General features: G+C 40.0%; 1 protein-coding gene across 8 annotated transcripts in view; it reads left to right on the forward strand.

Annotated features, from left to right (window-relative positions):
• Nucleotides 1–21,618, forward strand: part of MAP3K13 (mitogen-activated protein kinase kinase kinase 13) — a 195,118-nt gene that overhangs the window by 113,732 nt on the left and 59,768 nt on the right. The window contains exon 2 of one of the 8 annotated variants that reach the window (XM_050780237.1): nucleotides 11,224–11,313. The exons of 6 other annotated variants lie outside the window; for them this stretch is intronic. The gene's annotated coding sequence lies outside the window, so the exon portion shown is untranslated. Of the gene's footprint in view, nucleotides 1–11,223; nucleotides 11,314–17,811; nucleotides 17,870–21,618 lie in introns of all 8 variants that reach the window. One more of the 8 variants, XM_050780236.1, reaches the window with a different exon arrangement.

Consider the following 21,618-nt stretch of genomic DNA (forward strand, 5'->3'; position numbering starts at 1 on the left):
TAGGCACTCAGCAAGTGGTACCTGCCACCACCACCATTAACATTTCCTGCAGCAGTAGCAACCATAGTTACACTCCGCATAAACAGTAGCCTGGATACTACATGAGTGTCAGATTAAACACTGGAAATAGATGAGAACTTATTATCTTACCTGTGATTAGTGAAGACTTTATAAAGAGGGGAAATTTTAAACACAACAGATCAAGGAAACAAAGCCTGTTTTCAATAAGCAGAAAATAGCATTATAAGAACCGATGAAGGTGTCAGCATTTCTCTAAGAGGAACTCTTGTGGTCTCCACTGCCAGTGAAGGCAGGGAGGAAAGCACAGTGGTGGAGATGGAATCAATTCTGGGGGCAAATTGGTAGCAAAGTTTACACTTGAACGTGAGAGTTGTTTTACATATGTCAGGCTATGGAAACAGAATGGATTGTCATTAAAAGTTAGGGTTGGCAATCAGACCAGCTTCATGGGTATGTAACTTACACAGTTGCACAGGGACCCGTGCGTGGTTTAATTTTTTAAAATTTTTTCGAGATAGAGTCTTGCTCTGTCACCCAGGCTGGAGTGTAGTGGCTCAATATTGGCTCTCTGCAACCTCAGCCTTCTGGGTTCAAGCGATTCTCCTGCCTCAACCTCCCAAATAGCTGGGATTACAGGCACCCGCCACCAATCCCGGCTAATTTTTGTATTTTTAGTAGAGATGGGGTTTCACCATGTTGGCCAGGCTGGTCTCAAACTCCTGACCTCAGGTGATCCACCCACTTTGGCCTCTCAAAGTGTCGGGATTACAGGAGTGAGTCACTGCGCCCAGCCCCATGCTTGGTTTAATACTCTGGTATCTCCATCTTGAAATTCTTAATAGTTCTTAAACAAGGGGTCTTTCATTTTTAGTTTGTACTGGTCCTGCAAATTTTGTAGCCCACCCTACTGGCAATGTATAAAATTGTAAGTCCTTAGTTGATGTTCTTATTAGCAATGCGTTTCAGTACACTGAACATTTCTTGTGTCATGCCTCTTTTTGCTCTAAGGCGAGCATGCTTATTTCTACCTGACTACTGTTAGACTTCTAAAAGTGGTTCTGAAGAATGTATCCCTGCCAATGAATGACTTAAAAGAAACTCAGCCTTAATTTTATGCCACCAAACAATGCTATTTTTCTAATAAGGTATATACACATTATTTAATGTAATCACATAAATTCAGAAACTACACATTTGCACCTTCCAATTACTGTGGTCTTGAACAAAAGCTTTCCGATCATTACATAAGTAATGAGTAATGTTTTCTATGAGGCCAAATTCTTTTGATCAGAGAAAAGAGACTCGTCAGCCCAGCATTCAAAACCTTTTATGATGTGGCACCACCCTATAGTTAGAGCAGTGCTGATCACTGCTCTCTATGCACCTTATGTTCCAGCTCTTCCAGACTGTTTGCTATTCTTGGAAAATGCTATTTATTTTCTTGCCCTCCATTCTTTTCTTTGCACAGTTCCTTTGGCCAGAATATGTGTCTTCTTCCAGGCAGCAGCCTCATTTCTCTCCATCCTCCACTCATTCTCTACTGGTGTAACTCTGATTCTTTCTTCAAGGCCTCACTTTGTTGCTCAAATGTCTCTTTTTCTGTGAAGTCTTCTCTGGTATCTCAATCATAGTTGCTGCTTCACCTGCTGTGCTTATACTGTGCTTGAAGGCTAAAGTCTGCCTTACGTTGTACTTGTTTACTTGCTGACACACTAGACTGTATGCTCCTTGAGGGTGGGACTATCTGACCGGGGTCTATTCCATTATCCATGGCATTGTAACGTGATGTCTGGCACACGTTCAATACGTGTTTACTGAGTGAGGGAATTGGAAAAGCACTGAGTGTTAACTCCCTAAAGTGAAACAGCTAGTTGACGTCAGTTGATCTTGTTAGAAATAGTTTTGACTTTTAGAAGCATTTGTGTAAGAGATAAATAATAAAAGCAGTTCTGTCAGTGGGAATGAGTCCCCCTAGAATTATACAATGTCGTGACCCTGGGTGAAAAAGTAGTAAGAGTTCAATATCAGAAGAGTTTAAAAGGATTGGGAGGTCCCAGAGTAGCCAGGAAAAATTACCTAAAACAGTTTGAAGTCAGAAAAACAGGAAGCCCAGGGTGCCACTTGAATCTCAATTTAGCCGTTCCTAGCCGGCAATTTAGTTCCCAACTATTCTTTTTGTAGCACCTTCCTTAATTAAATTGTACTGCCATGTCAAGAAAAGGCTTGAAATAAAGCCAGTAACATGGAAGGCATATTTAGAAGTATGCTAAATACATTTCTATGCTAACACTTTAACTCTCAAACTAAATTCTAGCTATTGTGCAGTTTAAGTCTTTTCTCTTGATTCTTTTGTGGTAGTAAGGAAAGCAAGAAAGAGGGAATAAATCAGAATCTCCATCTGAATCTACTGGGATTAAAAAATAATCAGACTATTCTTTGAGCTTCTCTGTAACCATAGCCAAGCATGCCTTCTAATTTTGTCAAATGGGATTAGACATATGTAGGCTAAGAGAAAAAGCCACTAATCCCAAAGCCTAGATTGTACAAAGTATTGTAGATGGGTTAATTTCTAAGTTTTTGGTATTATTCTAGCTCTATTGTCATTTCAGTTATTATGTGAAGAAGGTCATTTAACAAACTATATGTAAGGATTTTGTGATTTTTCCCATAGGTATTTAATAATGATTTACTTTCATATTTTAAATTTTGGTGCTCAATTCATTTTCGTCTACTGAGGTTGAATGGATGCCCCATTGCAGTAACCATTTCACTAATGAACTGACTTGTTTTCATGCTAGGCAAGTAAAAAGGGGATCTGTGGAAAAAAGCCTTTAAATGAAAGCCAGAAATCATAGAGTGGGGTGGGATCATTCCAGAAGAGATGTGGGGTATATTCCCACAACATTTTTATCCAATAAAATAAAATTTTAAAATTTATATTAAAAGTATGCCTAGAAAGAAAAGAAAATCATAAAAGAACAGTAGAAACTCTAAAGATTATATGGAAAGGACACTCCAAGTTGATTTGCCTCAGTAAATGATGGAAATTGTACATGAGCTGATTATCTATTTGTCTGTGAACCCTCAGATATAAATAATGTTTCTTTTCTAAACCTTTTTTTTTTTTTTTTTTTTTTGCCACCACCAGACCCTAGATCTTGAGACTTAACCCACCTCCACTTTCTGGAGTGGGAATCTCTAAGGACGGCTCAGATTCTAAAGACATGTAACCCTGACTGTGCTAAACTCTTACCTCATTTTGTTGTCTAGACTTATGATTAGTAATTTTCATTTGGAAACGCCCGGCAGTACCACCGTCTCAAAGGGTGCTAAAGGATTCTAAATACAAAATTAACTCTGATACACACAAAATAGAACGTTATAACTATACAGCAGAGTGACTGCATTTTAACAAAGTTTGCCACACCGTGCACAATTAAATGGACTTTGTCAAAGGCGTCTTAAGTGTTTTTGACAAAGTGTCAGAAAAAGTATCAGTGTCCAGCAGTTTGTTGATGCCTTCTGGTGATTCTACTATTGCTCAGGACAGCGTGGGGACTTTAGCTTCAGAGTGCATTTTGCCAATTTCAGCATTGGAATTAAGGGGGAAGAACGCTCAAGTGTGTTCCCTCTTCCCTACACGTTGCCCATATTAGTCAGTTCCCACACCTGGCCCCTATTATTTGGTTTCTGTCCTTATAGTGCTGTCTTTTCTATAAATGGATTTCATATAAATGGAATTATACAATATGTAGCCTTTTGTCTTTGCTCATTTTAGATTTCCTCGTAGAATTTTGAGTTTATTTATTTATTTATTTTTTTTTTTTTATTTTTTTTTTTGAGTCAGGGTCTTGCTTTGTCACCCAGGCTGGAGTGAAGTGGCATGGTCATAGCTCACTGTAGCCTTGAACTCCTACACTCAAGTGATCCTCCCACCTCGGCCTCCCAAAATATTGGGATTACAGGTGTGAGCCACTTTTTTTTTCTTCCTCACTTTTATCTTGGTAGAGTCTGGCATGGGCAGAGCAGAGATAAAATGTTTATGTTCAATCTATCACATTTAACTAGAAATCTTGCTTAATAGTTTTAGGGGGAAAAATCAGAAAGTGGGAGTATAGAGTGAAATCTTCCAATTTTGTAGTTGAAATCAAACTTATTTCAGGAGAGAAACCATTTGAAGCTTTCAGGGTCTTATTTATAGTAAGCACTCAATAAAATGCTAGCTGGCCAGGTGCGGTGGCTCATACCTGTTAGCCCAGCCTGTAATCCCCTTGGGAGGTTGAGGTGGGTGGATTACTTGAGGTCAGGAGTTTGAGACCAACCTGGCCAACATGGTGAAATGCCATCTCTACTAAAAAGACAAAAATTAGCCGGGCATGGTGGTGCATGCCTGTAATCCCAGCTACTCAGGAGGCTGAGGCAGGAGAATCACTTGAACTCAGGTGGTATAGGTTTCAGTGAGCTGAGATCATGCCACTGCACTCTAGCCTGGACAACAGAGTGAGACTACATCTCAAAAAAAAAAAAAAAAAAAAAAAGCCAATTAGTTTGATTTGCATCTACAACAACCCCAACAGGGAGGTTTAGTATATCCTGTGTACAAGTGAGACAACTAGTATTCAGAATATTTACATAACTGTCAAAGACTTCACAGCAGATAAGTGGCTAGGAATAAACAAGGTATTTCTGATTTGAAAACCTGCATTCTCTGCAATTACAGCACATCATAAGCATTATGTAATAAACATGGGACAACAACTATTTGTAATATGCCAGGCTTCATTACAATCTGATTTATTACAGTCCTAGGGCAACCTTGCATTAATGGGAGGTTAGACATGAAATTTGCTCTGTGTGCTGTTTTTAGCCATCTCACTACCACATTGGGCATCATCAGAAGGCATCTACCAATGAAATATATATAAAAAATGTATAAATATATATATATATAAAGGTGGACTAGAGTTGGACATAGATCAGACAAGGGCAACTGAGATGATACAAGGAGTGTGTGTCCTGCCTTAGGATTACAGACTGGAGGCCGGGCCCAGTGGTTCACGCCTGTAATCCCAGCACTTTGGGAGGCCAAGGTGGGCAGATCATGAGTTCAGGAGTTCAAGAGCAGCCTGGCCAATATGGTGAAACCCTGTCTCTACTAAAAACACCAAAATTAGCCGGGCATGGTGGCATGTGCCTGTAGTCCCAGTTACTTGGGAAGCTGATGCAGAAGAATTGTTTGAACCCAGGAGGCGGAGGTCACAGTGAGCTGAGATTGCACCACTGCACTCCAGCCTGGGCTACAGAGCGAGACCCTGTCTCTATTTAATTAATTTTAAATAAGCTTAATATCCCTGATTATCAGGGAAGTACAAATCAAAACCACAATGAGATATCATCTCACCCATTAAAATGACTATTATCAAAAAGATAAAAACATAAATGCTGGCAAGGATACAGAGAAAAGGGAACTCTTATGCATTTTGGTAGGAATGTAAACTAGTACAGCACTATGGAGAACAGTATGAAGGTTCCTCAAAAAAAACACAAATAGAACTGCCATATGGTCCAGCAACCCCACTACTGAGTATTTACCCAAAGGAAAAGGAGCCAGTACACTGAAGAGGTATCTGCACCCCTAAGTGTTTATTGCAGGACTATTCACAATAGCCAAGGTATGAATCAACCCATGTCTGACAATAGGAGAATAGATAAAGAAAATGTGGTATATGTATGCAACTGAATACTATTCAGCCATAAAAAAGAATTAAATCCTGTCATTTGCAGCAACATGGATGAGCCTAGAGCAGCAGTCCCCAACCTTCTTGGTACCATGGACCAGTTTCGTGGAAGACAGTTTTTCCACAGACCAGGGATGTGGTGGGTGGTGGGTGGGAATGGTTTGGGGATGAAACTGTCCCACCTCAGATCATCAGGCATTAGAGTCTCATAAGGTGCACACAACCTTATGAGATCCCTCGAATGTGCAGTTCACAATAGGGTTTGCACTCCTGTGAGAATCTAACGCCGCTGCTGATCTGACAGGAGGCAGAGCTCAGGCGGTGATGCTCGCCTGCCACTCACCTCCTGCTGTGCAGCCTGGTTCCGAACAAGCCAAAAACAGGTACCAGTCTGCGGCCTGGGAGCTGGGGATCCCTGGCCTAGAGGACATTATGTTAAGTGAAATAAGCCAGTAACAGAAAGTTAAACACCACATGTTCTCATTCATACCCAGAAGCTAAGAAAGTTAAACTCATAGGTGTAAAGAGTGGAACAGAGGTTTCTAGAGGCTGGGAAGGATGGATAGTGAGGGATTTGTTAAAAGATACAAAATTATAGCTAGACAGGAGGAATAAATTCTATAGCTATAGTGTCCCATAGTACTGCAGGATGGCTATAGTTAACAATAATATGTATTCCCAAATAGCTAGAAAAGAGAATAATGTTCCCAACACAAAAAAAGATAAATGTTCGAGATGATGTATATGCTAATTTCCCCAATATGCTCACTATGTATTACATGTAGCATGTATCCCATAACAATGTACAATTATTATGTGTCAATTTTTAAAAATTAAAAAATAGGCCCACACGGTGGCTCATGCCTATAATCCCAACACTTTGGGAGGCCGAGGTGGGCAGATCACCTGAGGTCAGGAGTTCAAGACCAGCCTGACCAACATGGAGCAACCTGTCTCTATGAAAAATACAAAAATTAGCCAGGTGTTGTGGTGTGCACCTGTAATCTCAGCTACTCAGGAGGCTGAGGCAGGAGAATCGCTTGAACTCAGGAGGCAGAGGTTGCAGTGAACTAAGATCACACCGCTGCACTCCAGCCTGGGCAACAGAGCAAGACTCTGTCTCAAAAAAAAAAAAAAATAGGTTCAGCTTATGAATAAGATTCTTCCATGGGCTATTAAGAAAAGTGAGTTTATGTTATACCCATTCCTTCTGTAAACAGATGTCACAAAAAACAATGACTTCCCCTTCAAAGCTATCGTCGGAAGCAAAGTATTAGGTAAAAGGGCCCTTGGTTTTTCCTGGCTTCTTCAGGCAGAGTTGTCTCTTCTTGTCCTCACTTTATGAGATGTCCTAACTGTAGATTATACCATGCTTCAAGAACAGCTAGACATGCATACACATGAATTTGCAATCAGTTATTTACAACACAGAGAAAAAATCAGAAAATGAAGGGAAAAACATTTGCATATAGCCAGAATGTACGTCACGAAACCCATGTACAAAATCTCACAGTTTACTCATATGAAGGGTCATCAAGCCTTTGTACAAAATCTTATTGCTGTTATTTTGCACACAGTTCTAACATGTTTGGGCATACGGTTTCCAAGCCCATGACAAATACTAACTTCTCAGGTAGATTTGCTGGATACACCACCACCTACTCAGGCAAATTTACTAAGAGTTATGAAATTGATGTTTAATTAAACAACTAATACTAGACATTGAAACAACAGAAAATTCAAATTAAGCAAACAAGTACAATGATAAAGCAATCATTAGCATTTCAGAAGGATTCTTCATTTTGCAAGTAGATTTATCTGTGATACTTCAAATAGTAATTTCTATTAGTGATTTTTAAATGTTATTTTTAAAATGTGATTTATATGCAACTTTTTAGGAGCACTTAATGAAACCATGTGCACTTGTAATGAATTAAAATTATGATTCCTAAAGGGAGGCAGCTAAATATGTCTTTTTTTTTTTTTTTTTTTTTTTTTTTTTGAGACAGAATCTTGTTCTGTCACCCAGGCTGGAGTGCAGTGGCACAATCTCAGCTAACTGCAGCTTCCGCCTCCCAGGTTCAAGTGATTCTCCTACCTCAGCCTCCCGAGTAGCTGGACAAGGGCATGTACCACACGCCCAAGTAATTTTTGTATTTTCAGTAGATACGGGGTTTCATCATGTTGGCCAGGCTGGTCTCGAACTCCTGACCTCAGGTGATCCTCCCACCTCAGCCTCCCAAAGTGCTGGGACTACAGGTGTAAGCCACCATGCCCAGCCTAAATATGTCTTTAAATTCTATCCTTTGTAATATTTATCTTTGTATTGAGGGACTACATATTGCTTTCTGTCACAAATAGTTTATTATTTTGTATTTATTTTACTTTCCATTAGAACTGTCTCATATATTTATCATTTTTTTAGCACTTAGAATCAATAATTAATATTTATTGATGTTCTTCCTTGCCATCCTCGTTTTGGACAGATGGGATTTATCTAGGATCCTTTAATAGTCTGCAAATTTCAGCTATATATTGGGAGTAGAAATTGAAACTACCCTCAATGAATAATTAAACAATGGGTATGGATTACACTCTAGCACAAAGTCATTCCAAAACAGTGACATAAGACAAGTGAAAAATGGCCAATCTTTGACAATTTCAGATTTCTATTGTCGGTAAAGCTCAAAATGTTCTATCACACATTTTCTAGAATATCATCTTGATTGAATCATTACTTTAAAAAATTAAAACTCAGGACTACTTCTGTGAACAAAAACAACAGTAAGTCACAAGAAATGTAAAAGTCTAAAACAATAGGATCTCTCACTAATTTGGCTTTGGTTACTGCTCTGTTAAAATTTGACATTGGATCCAGAGTCAGGAGTGCTTTGTTCATCCTGGAGTTTTTGTCCTGGTTATCTGTAACACAGTCTCCTCTGAGAAGTGACACATACTTCTGGTGATTTGGTAAAACTTCTGTTCCTATTCACCTTTTCCTCCATTAGCCCTCCCCTAGGTTTGTGCTTTTCACCTACACTAGACCTGTGATTAGGAGCTTCAAGGAATGATGGTAGCAGTAATCTAATTTCATTTTTTAGATTTTCCACAAATGAACCTACTTAGGTATTGAAAATTATTCCTCTGACTCCTTTTAGACACCTGGCTGTGATTCCTTGGACAGTCTTTTAAAAGATGAAATCCCCAATTCAGTTTGATCCTGATGAATCATCATTAGAATGAGCTATACTTAAATCATTCACAAATATTAGTAAAACATGATTGCAAACCTGTCATATTAAAGAGGGTAGTGGAGTACTGTGCAGTTAGCAAATCCCCATGTAGGAAGGGAGCCACAATGTTGGTTAATCCTTAGAACAGATCAATCTATTAATATGAATAAAGCACATAGAGCGACACTGTCCAATAGAACTTCCTGTAATGATGGAAATGTTATTTTTTTGCACTGTCCTATATGGTTGTCACTAGCCACATGTGGCTACTGAATACCTAAAATGGACTAGTACAACTGAGGAACTAAACCTTTATTTTATTTAATTTTAATTAAAGTTAAATAACTACATATAACTAGAAGCTACAATATTGGATGATGCAAGTATAGAGTTTTAATGTTAAAAACAGAATGGGGCTGGGAGCAGTGGTTCACGCCTGAAATTCCAGCACTTTCGGAGGCTGAGGTGGGTGGATTGCCTGAGGCCAGGAGTTCAAGACCAGCCTGGCCAAAATGGTGAGACCCTACCTCTACTAAAAATGCAAAAATTAGCTGGGTGCGGCAGCACGCGCCTGTAGTCCCAGCTACTCAGCAGGCTGAGGCAGGAGAATCGTTTGAACCCAGGAGGCAGATGTTGCAGTGAGATGAGATTGTGCCACTGTACTCCAGCCTGGGCAACAGAGCAAAACTCCATCTCAAAAAACAAAACACAAAACAAAACAAAAACCAGAATGGAGTAAATCCTACAGAAAGTGTGCATATTTTAGAATTCTCCAATTATCTTTAGTTATTGCTAAGAATTTGTACCTTTCACCCTAAGTTTAGAACCTAAGTTCAAGGTAAAATATGAGCCTATTCCATATTTTTCTGACCTAGACCTTTTTTAGTTAAACAGAAGCCCATTATAATATCGACAATACAGTTGTGGTTAAGGGGTTGGTCTTGGGCTCAGGCTGTGGAACTGGAGTGGAACTGGGTTCAATTCCTGTCGTCACCACTTAGTAGCTGTGAGTCATTTAAACTATCTGTGCCCCAATTTTTCACCAATTATTGTCAAGGGGTAATAATAGTACCTTTCCCAAAGGGTTGATGTGAGGATTAGAGAAGTGAATATGGGAAATGTGTTTAGAGCAGTTTCACATAATCTCAATAAATGTTGTTAATATGTTATCACATTGCTCTGTGCGCATGTAAAATCTTCTCATCCAAAAAGTGAATTCCACCATATTATATCAGGTTCTGCGCTAGGTGCTGAGGCTAGATGGCGGGAAAAGAAAAAGGACAAGGTACAGAGATAAACAATGTTTGATTCTACTCTCACAAACTGATGAGACTTAGTTGTTTATCTTGAAAAATAGAAGGCATGGCCCAATCACTGCTCCCTCCAACGTGAACCATCTATGATTCTACCATTCTTAAGAAAGGCCTGGAAAAGCAATGCAAGGATGGCAGAAGGACTTTTGATGACATCTTGCCTGCCAAGTATATCTAGGACTTGCCCAGGAACAGTGTGTAGAATCTGCAGCTTTGTGAGAACTTTCATATATGTCATTGGAAGTCGAAGTCTGTTACTGATGCTCTTCAACAGCCTGAAATATTAAACTGGCAATGAATTATTTGATTTTAATGTATAGTATAAGTACAGAATGTATTGTATATTGATATCTCTAGTTATATTTTACTGTCCAACAAAACAATCTAAATACTAACAATGAATTTAATGAGAAAAGAAAATTTTCATAATATAATTTATTTCAAAAAGATTTTTTGGCCAGGCGTGGTGGCTCATGCCTGTAATCCTAGCATTTTGGGAGGCTGAAGTGGGAGTATTGTTTGAGGCCAGGAGTTCAAGACCAGCCTGGGCAATATAGTGAGATCCTGTCTCTACTCTTAAAACACATTTTTTAAAGAGCTTTCCTCCCTTCTCACTTGCTTAGAGTCATGAATCTCCTGACAGCAGAGCCAGCCTATTCTTACTAAGCAGCACACTATCCATCACTTCCCAAATGGCATAGATTTTGTTTATTTATTTATTTATTTATTTATTTATTTATTTTTGAGGTAGAGTCTCATTCTGTCTCCCAGGCTGGAGTGCAGTGGCGCAATCACGGCTCACTGCAACTTCTGCCTCCTGGCTTCAAGAGATTCTCGTGCCTCAGCCTCCTGAGTAGCTGGGACTACAGGCGTGTGCCACCATGCCTAGCTAATTTTTGTTTTGTATTTTTAATACAGACGGGGTTTTGTCATGTTGCCCAGGCTGGTCTTGAACTCCTGGGCTCAAGTGATCTACTGCTTCAGCTTCCCAAAATGCTGGGATTACAGGTATGAGCCACCCTGCCCTGCCCTGGTCTAATTATTCTTATGTTTAAAGCATAAGCAATGCTTTTCTAGAGATATTTTCTTGAGTCAATGAAATCATCTCCTAATTTAACATCACAATATAAAACCAGAGGGGTTAATTTTTTTTGTTTGTTTTGTTTTGTTTTGTTTGAGACAGAGTTTTACTCTTGTTGCCCAGGCTGGAGTACAATGGCGCGATCTTGTGTCACTGCAACCTCTGCCTCCCGGGTTCAAGTGATTCCCCCGCCTCAGCCTCCTGAGTAGCTGGGATTACAGGCATGTACCACCACGCCCGGCAAATTTTGTATTTTTGGTAGAGGTGGGGTTTCTCCATGTTGGTCAGGCTGGTCTCAAACTCCCAACCTCAGGTGACCCGCCTGCCTCGGCCTCCCAAAGTGCCGGGATTGCAGGTGCGAGCCTCTGCGCCCGGCCAATTTTTTTTCTCCCAAATGCTAGAACTACATAGTATTAATATTCTCCCAAACATTATAGCCATGTAGAACCTTCCTTTTTGTGTGTACAATGTAATTAAAACCTAGAATGTAAAAATAACTGCTGTAATTAAAGACAAAGGAAATGAAATATGAAAAAGAAGTTGCATACATTTGGGATTTTTGTCTCCTATTTTCCATCTTGCTTTTATCCTTTTCACCTGGTATCTCACTATTTATTGATTCGTTGTGCTTTCATTGATAATGCCAAATGAATGTTACAAGCTCAGCTTGCCTCAGTTTCTATATATATCAACCTGTTCCCCTCTTCTTAGCTCTCTTTTCTCATCTTATCACTTTCCTAAAGAAAAGCTTACTTGTCTTTCCCTTGCCCTTCTTTTTATTCCCCTTGATTTCACATATATATTGAGCATATTGACATATTATCTGTTTATTCTAGTTCTTCTAAAGATTTGCATAGCTAACAAATATTGAGGCTAAATGTGTTATATATGTACTATCTCATATAATCATCTACTCTATGAGGTGGATTCTGTTGTTACTGCTAATGATAGACAACAAAATTGAGGCTTAGAGAGAGTTATGGTGAGGTTAGTGACTACGATTTGAATCCAGATCTATCTTCCTCTAGCGCCTTCTCTCTTAAGCCCTTACAATATTACTCTCAATATGATGAAGTACATCTGAATATTGATTGTTTGGATGAGAAATAACTTTAAAGTGTATATTATAGCACTTCTTTTTTGAGACAGAGCCTTGCTGTGTTGTTCAAACTAGACCACAGTGGAGCAATCATGGCTCACTGCAGCTTAGACCCTCTGGGCTCAAGTGATCCTCAGCCTAGTGAGTAGCTGGGACTACAGGCACGTGCCACCATGCCCAGCCAATTTTTCTTTGCAGTAACAGGGTCTCACTGTGTTTCCCAGGCTGGTCTTGAACTCCTGGGCTCAAGCAATCCTCCTGCCTCAGCCTCCCAAAGTGCTGGGATTACAGGCATGAGCCACCTTGCCCAGCTATAAAACAAATTATTTAAAAATAATTTTAATTTTATTTTTATTTTAACCTTTACATTTAACAATAATTTTTTTTTTTTTTTTTTTTGAGACAGTCTCGCTCTGTCGCCCAGGCTGGAGTGCAGTGGCTGGATCTCAGCTGACTGCTAGCTCCGCTTCCCGGGTTTACGCCATTCTCCTGCCTCAGCCTCCCGAGTAGCTGGGACTACAGGCGCCCGCCACCACGCCTGGCTAGTTTTTTGTATTTTTTTAGTAGAGACGGGATTTCACCATGTTAGTCAGGATGGTCTCGATCTCCTGACCTCGTGATCCGCCCGTCTTGGCCTCCCAAAGTGCTGGGATTACAGGCTTGAGCCACCACGCCCGGCCTAATAATAACTTTTAAACCATTTCAATTCTTGTTCTCCTAAACTATGTATCTTAGGAGAGTTCCAAAAAGAGAGAGGAAACAGTCACAAAATAAAAGGAAAAGAAAAGGAAAGGGACTAGCATTTATTGAATGCTTACTGTGTACTTAGTATCTTATCAGGGACCAACTCAAGTTCATAGTTCTATATATTCTGTAATCTTCCTTTAAAAAAATAGGGTATTTCTTTCTCTTCCACTTTTCCATGAACAACTGTCTTGCTCATAGTTCCTGAAGATAATTCTTTACCAAAGGTTGTTTTTGTAATCCTAAATGCAAGAGTTTTGGTGCCTTCACATGTAATTCATCTGGACCTTAGAAGTTGGAAATAATGAAGACACTGATATACGTTCTTGTCTCTTCATCTCTTTTGGGTTTCAATTCTCTTAATCATGATCATTCTACTTTTTCTAGAATGAATGTGAATCTCATCAGTAGAAAAGGTAAAAACAAAATAGGAGTCATTAACTTTTGTTTGCTCATTGTCATCTTTTTAAGTTCACTTTTCATTTTGAATTTGTAATCCTTTTTTGTTTTGTTTTGTTTTGTTTTTTTTGAGACAGTCTCACTCTGTTGTTCAGGCTGGAGTGCAGTGGCATGATCTTGGCTCACTGCAACCTCTGCCTCCTGGGTTAAAGCAATTCTGCCTCAGCCTTCTGAGTAGCTGGGACTACAGGTGTGCACCACCACACCCTGCTAATTTTTGTATTTTTAGTAGAGCTGGGGTTTCACCACGTTGGCCAGGCTGGTCTCGAACTCCTGACCTCAGGTGAGCCTTCCACCTTGGTCTCCCAAAATGTTGGAATTACAGGCGTGAGCCACCACATCTGGCCTATAATTCTTTTTAAGCCTGTTTGCAAGCCTCAGCACACAGTGACAATTAGCTTTCCTGACAGTATCCTTAACATTTCACATCATTTTTCATATCTGCAAATATAATGAAGTGGGCCCATTAATCTGTTTGTTTAAAGCAACAAGGATTTGTATTGAAAACCTCTGATTAAACAAATAATACATGCTAATGGTAGAAATTTGGAAAAATATAGAAAACTTCAAAGAACAACAATAATAACCACTGTTGACCTTTTAAAGCTAATTTCTTAAAATGTTTACTTAATTATATACATTTTGACTTTTTATACCTATTAATATTTATATATTTAAAGGTACATATATGTCTGTATCTTATTTTTAAAACATTTAAAGTTATTGATTTTATCATTCACATGGCAAGTTGGATTTAGGTCAGAAAATGTTGAATATTAATACTTAAAATACTATATATTATTTATTAAAGATTTATGGAGATAGCATTTATGATATGATTTATGGATAAATCATTCCTTTGGTCAAGATGTTTCACTTTTGACTTAAGGCATTTTTGAAGTCTCACAAGTTTCTATTTCTTGATAAATTTACAGACTACTACTCTGAAAATGAAGTATCTTTATTGGTTTTAAAGCCTACAAAAAACTTATTATAACTGTAATCACAGTTGCATTTATAGGTACTGGTATTCAGAAGGTAATTTGTCACCATGGAGAATTTGCTTCTTTGTAATTTTTATTTTTTTGCTGTCTCCAGCATACTTCAAGATTATTAAACATTCATAATTTTAACCGAAAATATAAGTACATGGCAAACATGGAATCAATATTTTTGAATGCATAATTGTTGAATGAAATGTTATAAAGAAGGTGAAATGAGGTAGGTCAGTGGATTTCGTCGATTGAGTTTTTATTGTTCCTTCAAATAGGCATTTCAGGAGATGGTCCACAATTAGGAGAGTAAGTAGGGATAAAGGCACGATTGTAGGCCATTCTTTTTATCTGATTTGAAGTCAGCTACTTCTAATCATATAACTCCATTTGAGAAAGCTAGCTAATGTTTTCAAAGTTCAAATTAAGATCTGGGTGACAGACCCCTCTATCCTGGAAAGATCATTTTATGTTATTACTATGCACAAGTAACATCATCCAAGTTTTAAAATGGGATTGATGCTCCTAGCAGCAGAAATTATTTTACGTTCTCAACCGCTATATGAATTTTAGAGAAATGACCAGAAGGCTAAGATGGCAGTGTTGCATTCATTTTTAAAGATAGGCAAGAAGACGCCAAGTAAAGAGAAGGTAGCTTAGAAAGAGCTCAGCATCAATCAATAAATCTTGTAGAAATAATGCTTAATTTAATTTTTTATTCAATTTTAGTCACACCAAAAACTTTGTGGGGCTAAATTGTCCAAAATCTTTTGATTTATTTATATTTATGATATAAAATTCAAAATCTGATCATTATAAAAATCCTCAATTAGTAACATGGGAAAAATTGTATTCTATGATAGAAATCCAAGAATTTGAGAGCCATTTGGCCACATTGCCTCCTCCCTTCCTCTTTCTCTCTACATTGCATCCTGGGATCTTGGCACAAAGCCAAGGTAATTTCCAGAAATTGGCAGTGCCCGGCCAAATGCGCAGCTGCTGCTGTCTCCAACTCTTGCCGACTAATTTTGCACAAACCACTTCCTCCTCTTGGGGCCAAGAAACTCAGAAGGCAGGGAAAGTGTTCCTCAAGGGCAGATATGGGAGCACTTCCTGCGCCCTTTGCAGAACGGGACCTGTTGTAAGGGCGGCAGTAGCATCACCTCACCTTCAGACCTTCCCAGAGTCCTTTCTTTTTCTTTTTTCTTTTTCCTTTTCTTTTCTGTTTTGTTTTTTGTTTGTTTGTTTGTTTGTTTTTCTTTTGTTTTTGAAATGGAGTCTCCCTCTATTGCCCAGGCTGAAGTGCAAGGGCAGCATCTCGGGTCACTGCAATCTCCGCCTCCTGGGTTCAAGCGATTCTCCTGCCTCAGCCTCCCAAGTAGCTGGAATTACAGGCGCCTGCCACCACGCCCAGCTAATTTTTTGTATGTTTAGTAGAGACGGGGTTTCGCCATATTGGGCAGGCTGGTCTCGGACTCTGACCTCAGGTGATCCGCCTGCCTCAGCCTCCCAAAGTGCTGGGATTACAGGCATGAGCCACCGCGCCTGGCCCCCATAGTACTTTCTTCTGGTAAGGGTGCCATTCCAAGCTTGCCCTTTACCCCTCCGATGTTCCTTATCTTTTTCCCTTTGACTCTCCACATTCAAAAATCTTGCCCCACTTCCTTTCTGTCTCCTTCTAATATATACTAGTTTTGATTTCTTATGAATGGAAAGGACTAAACAATCAGCTCCTATGAGGGTACCTGAGCCAGATTGCACAGGGAGAGAGGAACCGAGAGGGCAGAAGACAGCCAGAGATAGTGGAACCGCCTGTGTTTCCACGGTTTCCACCTGACAGTCTCTTCACTGTGCAGTGGCAGCGTGTGGGTGTGCATACTGACACAGGTAAAACTTAGGTATTTTTAGCTTCCTACGCCCTTCTTAAATGTAGAGTCAACTCAGATCATTTGAATATAGCCATGGTGATGATTTTTCTTTCCCTTTGTTCTTGTAACCTCTCTATTTCTCTGCCTTTGTTGGGTCACGTTGGACTGGATATTCTTGGTGAGCATGAGGGAAGCCTATTTGACTACACAGCTTTATACGCACCTTGAGGTTTACCTCACCTCTGCCCATTCTGAGAGCAGTCAGTGGGTAGCCTCCTGCTGGCCTGTGGATAGGCGCAGGGTCACCCCGCTAGGTGGGCGCTAGCGTTTCCTTCGGAATAGTTTTAGTGCATCTAGAATAGCACTGTGAATTGCTATTGTTTTTGTCATCAGTGGCCATGATACTATGGCTATTTGTTTCTCTTCGAATAAACAAACAACCGTGCTAGTGGAAGGAGCTGGGCTGAGGAAGGAGGACTCATCTCAGCTCTGCCACTGGGCAGTTGTTATATTAAGCAAGTCCGCAATCTCTCTGAAATTTGATTCTCATATGTGAAATAAGCGGGTTGAACCATATTCCTTGATTGTCCTGTTTTTCCCTGATCTCTTAAATATCAAACTGCATTTGATGACTGTGATTAGACCCATTCCCATGCCAATGGGAACAGGTCCACTTCACACTCATCCTTAACCTGTTAGAGATAGGAAAAAAATTACAAAACAAACATGCATTTTTCTAACTTTTTGTGTATGAGCTTATCCTAACATGATGTCATTAGGCAGAAGTTCAGGATAAAAAATTGACAAAGTAGAAATTTACCAGGAATTAATACAAAGTCTGATAGTTTGATTCAAAAAAAATAAATCACACAAATACATGTTTGGCTGAAATTCACATATATTTCAGTATGCAATTCATGTGAGCCAATAGCATATAGGACTTGCGCTGTATAGCATGGGTTCCCAACCTCCAGGCCACGGTCTGGTACCAGTCTGTGGCCTGTTAGGAACTGGGCGGAACAGCAGGAGGTAAGCAGCGGGTGGGTGAGCCACCGGAGCTTCCTCTGTGTTTATAGCCACTCCCTGTCACTCATATTACTGTCTGAGCTCCACCTCCTGTCAGATCCGTGGGGGCATTAGATTCTCATAGTAGTGCGAACCCTACTGTGAACCGTGCATGTGAGGGATCTAGGGATCTAGGTTGCGTGCCCCTTATGAGCATCTAATGACTAATGATCTGTCACTGTCCCCCATCACCCCCAGATGGGAGTATCTAGTTGCAGGAAAACAAGCTCAGGCCTCCCACTGATTCTACATTATGGTGAGTTGTAGAATTATTTCATTATATATTACAGTGTAATTATAATAGAAATAAAGTGCACAATACATGTAATACACTTGAACCATCTCAAAACCATGCCCCGTCCCTGGTCCGTGGAAGAAGTGTCTTCCACAAAACTGGTCCCTGGTGCCAAAAATGCAGCCAAGGCAGACCAGAAGGAACTGCTGAGTCAGCGGCCAGGTCAGATAGTATGAAATCAGCAGTCTTAAAATTTGAGATCAGGCAGGGCAAGGTGAGAGAGGCCAAAGGCAGGAGACAGCTCAAGGTTGTGGCAGGTGATCAGCCAGAAAGTATAATGAGGAGATCAGTAATGTCGAAGCTCAGAGATGAGCACAAAAAGAACAGGGGAGGGGAGGCTGGAGTGGGTGGAATGGGGTCTGTAATAAAGGGCTCCAGTTTTTCTTCTTTCTTCCCCCTGCCCCAACCTTATATTCCCAGGCAGCTTCTCAAGGCTTAGATTTCTCCATACCCTATAATTTAAGTGCCTCTTAACCTAACCCCGTCCAGTTAAAGTGATCTCTCTGGTTTGTTAGGAGGGAAGAATCACCTGCACTGTATCGTAAGCTTTCAGAGCCCATGTGTGGAGGCAGGAGTTACCCTTGCTGCACACTGCTCCCCCACATTAGCCACTACTGTTTCTGGGCCAGCAACCCCCTCACGCACCCTCTGGTCATTCCCGCTTCCCTGCCCCTGCCAGTGCTCTTATTCGACCCTGATTTCTTTCCCTGCGTCACACACCTTACCTTCACATCCTACCTCTTTTACCATTGTTCCCATCTCTCTTGGCTCTGTAGAACAGAATATGGCTCACTTGTCATGGGGGATGACATGTAATTATTACTTCCATAAGTAGTCTGTGAGCTTCAACAGGATGGGAACCACGTCTTCAGAGACTGCCTGGTACAGGAGAGAGGGTCATGATTAGGAAAAATAACCCGGTATTTCATTCTGGCTCTGTGACCTTTAGCATCTACCTGTTTCTAGGCCTTCATTTCCTCCTGTGAAAAATAGGGATAATCATTCTGTGTTTTGGATTCCTTACCTAGGGATCAAATACTTAGATCGAATGATCACAGATAACATCATTTTTTAACCTGGAAAGCACTCTATGAAAGTGAGGAGTTATAAGAGGTTCCATCGTGTTGTAAAAAAGGCAAAGGATTTGGGGAATCTGAACTTTGAGCTAGATTTTAATTCCTTTTCTATTACTTATTGAATATATTACCTTAGAGAAATTTCTTCTCCTGTGAAATAGAAATGACATTATTACGAGGATTATGGTGCTGGAGCTGGCTTATACACCAACTTGTAAGAGCCAATTGTCAAATATTTAGAAACTTTGCAAGCAAGTTGTTAAACTTTTATTAGCTTGAAATCTGCTCTGGTGGGAATATTTACACTAGGAAAATGAGCAAACACTACAAACCAGATTGCTGTTGTTTTGGAAAGAGCTGATTTACCAGTACTGCTGATTATGTAAACAGGCTTCTGTAAATTGTAAAGCACTTTGTCTTATTCATTATTAAAAACACTAATGGTAACAGTAATGTTCTGTATCCACAGAATCTAGCCTAGTGCGTGGCACAATTATCAGTATATATTCTTTTTTCTTTTTTGAGGCAGGGTCTCGCTCTGTTGCCCAGCCTGGAATACAGTGGCACAAACACAGCTCACTGCAGCCTAGATTTCCTGGGCTCAAGCGATTCTCCCACCTCAGCCTTCCACCCAAGTAGCTGATACTACAGGCGCACGCCACCATGGCTGGCTACTTTTTGTAATTTTTGTATTTTTTGTAATGTTTGTATTTTTTGTATTTTTTGCCATGTTGTGCAGACTGAGTATATATTCAATAAATACACTTTAAATTTAGCTTTATGATTTGGAAACTTCTGCCCCTCTGATAAATGAGCCCCATCTTTTTCTTTCTTCCAATCTCTCTCTACAAAGTGTCTTTTTAAAATCAGATAGCATCAATAAAAGCCTAGCTCCCTAGCTTAGTGCGTGATGCATAGTAGGCCTTAAATTCTGTATGTCCGTAGTTGAGCTGATCATCTTCTTTCCAAACCTTTCTTTCTGGCATTTCATATCTCGGTTATTGACATTGTCTGTCTGTTCATTATTCCAAATAAGTGATTTGAAAAGTCTTCCTCTCCCCCTTTCCTTTACCCACCTCCATGTCTAGTCAATTACTAGATCTTACCAATTCTACCTCTTAAATCTTTCCTGTCCTCTTCACTGCCATTGCTAACTGACTTGTTCAGGTCCAGATCATTTCTTTTTGAACTATACCTTCTAACTGGACCTTCAATCTTTCCCTTTGAATCCAACCTCTACTTCTATAGATGTGATTTTAATTTATCTGACCAAATTACTCCCTTGCTTAAAATTCCTTAATGGCTCTCTGTTGTCATGAGGATAAAACCCCAAAGATTTAGCTTGTCATACAGGCCTACCATAATCTAGCCTTTGCCTACTTTTTCTAAGAGTTATCTCCTGCTGTTTCCCAATACTACCTGGAATGCCTAGTCTTTCTTTCCTAGTGACCATTAATTCACCCCTCAAGACTCAATTCAAACAAAACTTCTTATAACGTCTCTAGACACATTTTATATTTATTTTTCTGAGCTCTCATTGCACCTTATACATATCTTTGTCCCATATCTAACCATGTGGCTGTCATCTATTGGTCTTTCCTTCTAGATTGTAAGTTCCCAAAGGGTAGGAACCTATGTTCCATTTACTAATGCCTAACACATTGCATGCCACGTAATAGGAGCTCAGTGAATGAATAAGAATTCAGAGGATAGGATATTTTCTCCTCCTTCTTCTTCCTCTTGTTCTTCCTCTTCTTCCTCTCCTCCTCTTCATTCCTCTTCTTCTCTCTCCTCCTCCTCCTCCTCCTCCTCCTCCTCCTCCTCCTCCTTCTTCTTCTTCTTCTTCTTCTTCTTCTTCTTCTTCTTCTTCTTCTTCTTCTTCCTCTTCCTCTTCCTCTTCTTCTCCTTCTCCTCCTCCTCCTCCTTGTCCATCTCCTCCTCTGCCTCCTCCTCCACCTACCACTCCTCCTCCTTCCGGAGTCTTGCTGTGTCACCCAGGCTGGAGTGTAGTAGCGCAATCTTGGCCACTTGCTGGGTTCCAGCAATTCTCCTGCCTCAGCCTCTTGAGTAGTTGGGACTACAGGCATGCACCACCATGCCCGGCTAATTTTTTGTATTTTGGTAGAGATAGCGTTTCACCATGCTGGCCACGCTGGTCTCAAACTCCTGACCTCATGATCTACCCACCTCAGCCTCCCAAAGTGTTGGAATTACAGGCGTGAGCCACCACACCAGCCGAGGATAGGATATTTTCATTGGTTCACTAATACAAGCTATTCATGGGATATGGTAATGAATAAAAGGCTTAAAATTTAGGTCTCAGTTATGAAGATAAGAAAATAATAAAATTGAGAGGGTCTATTTTTATCCATAATCCCCAATATAAGATACTATGGCTCCCCATCACCTTCAGTATAAAATCTCAAACTCAGCCTGGCATGCAAAGCTCCTTATAATCTAGCCCCTACCTATCTGTCCAGTCTTTCTGCATGCACTTTTATATAGCCTACATTCCAGCCACTTTGGGTTTCTCATCTGTTCCATAGTCTTTCAAGCTTCTATGGCCTCCTTCATGGTTTCCCCCACACTTGTAATACCCTCCCCCTCTTCTTTCACTCACACCTTTCTGACTTG

Source organism: Macaca thibetana, chromosome 2, assembly GCF_024542745.1.
Source record: "Macaca thibetana thibetana isolate TM-01 chromosome 2, ASM2454274v1, whole genome shotgun sequence".
In the NCBI taxonomy this organism is placed as follows: domain Eukaryota; kingdom Metazoa; phylum Chordata; class Mammalia; order Primates; family Cercopithecidae; genus Macaca; species Macaca thibetana.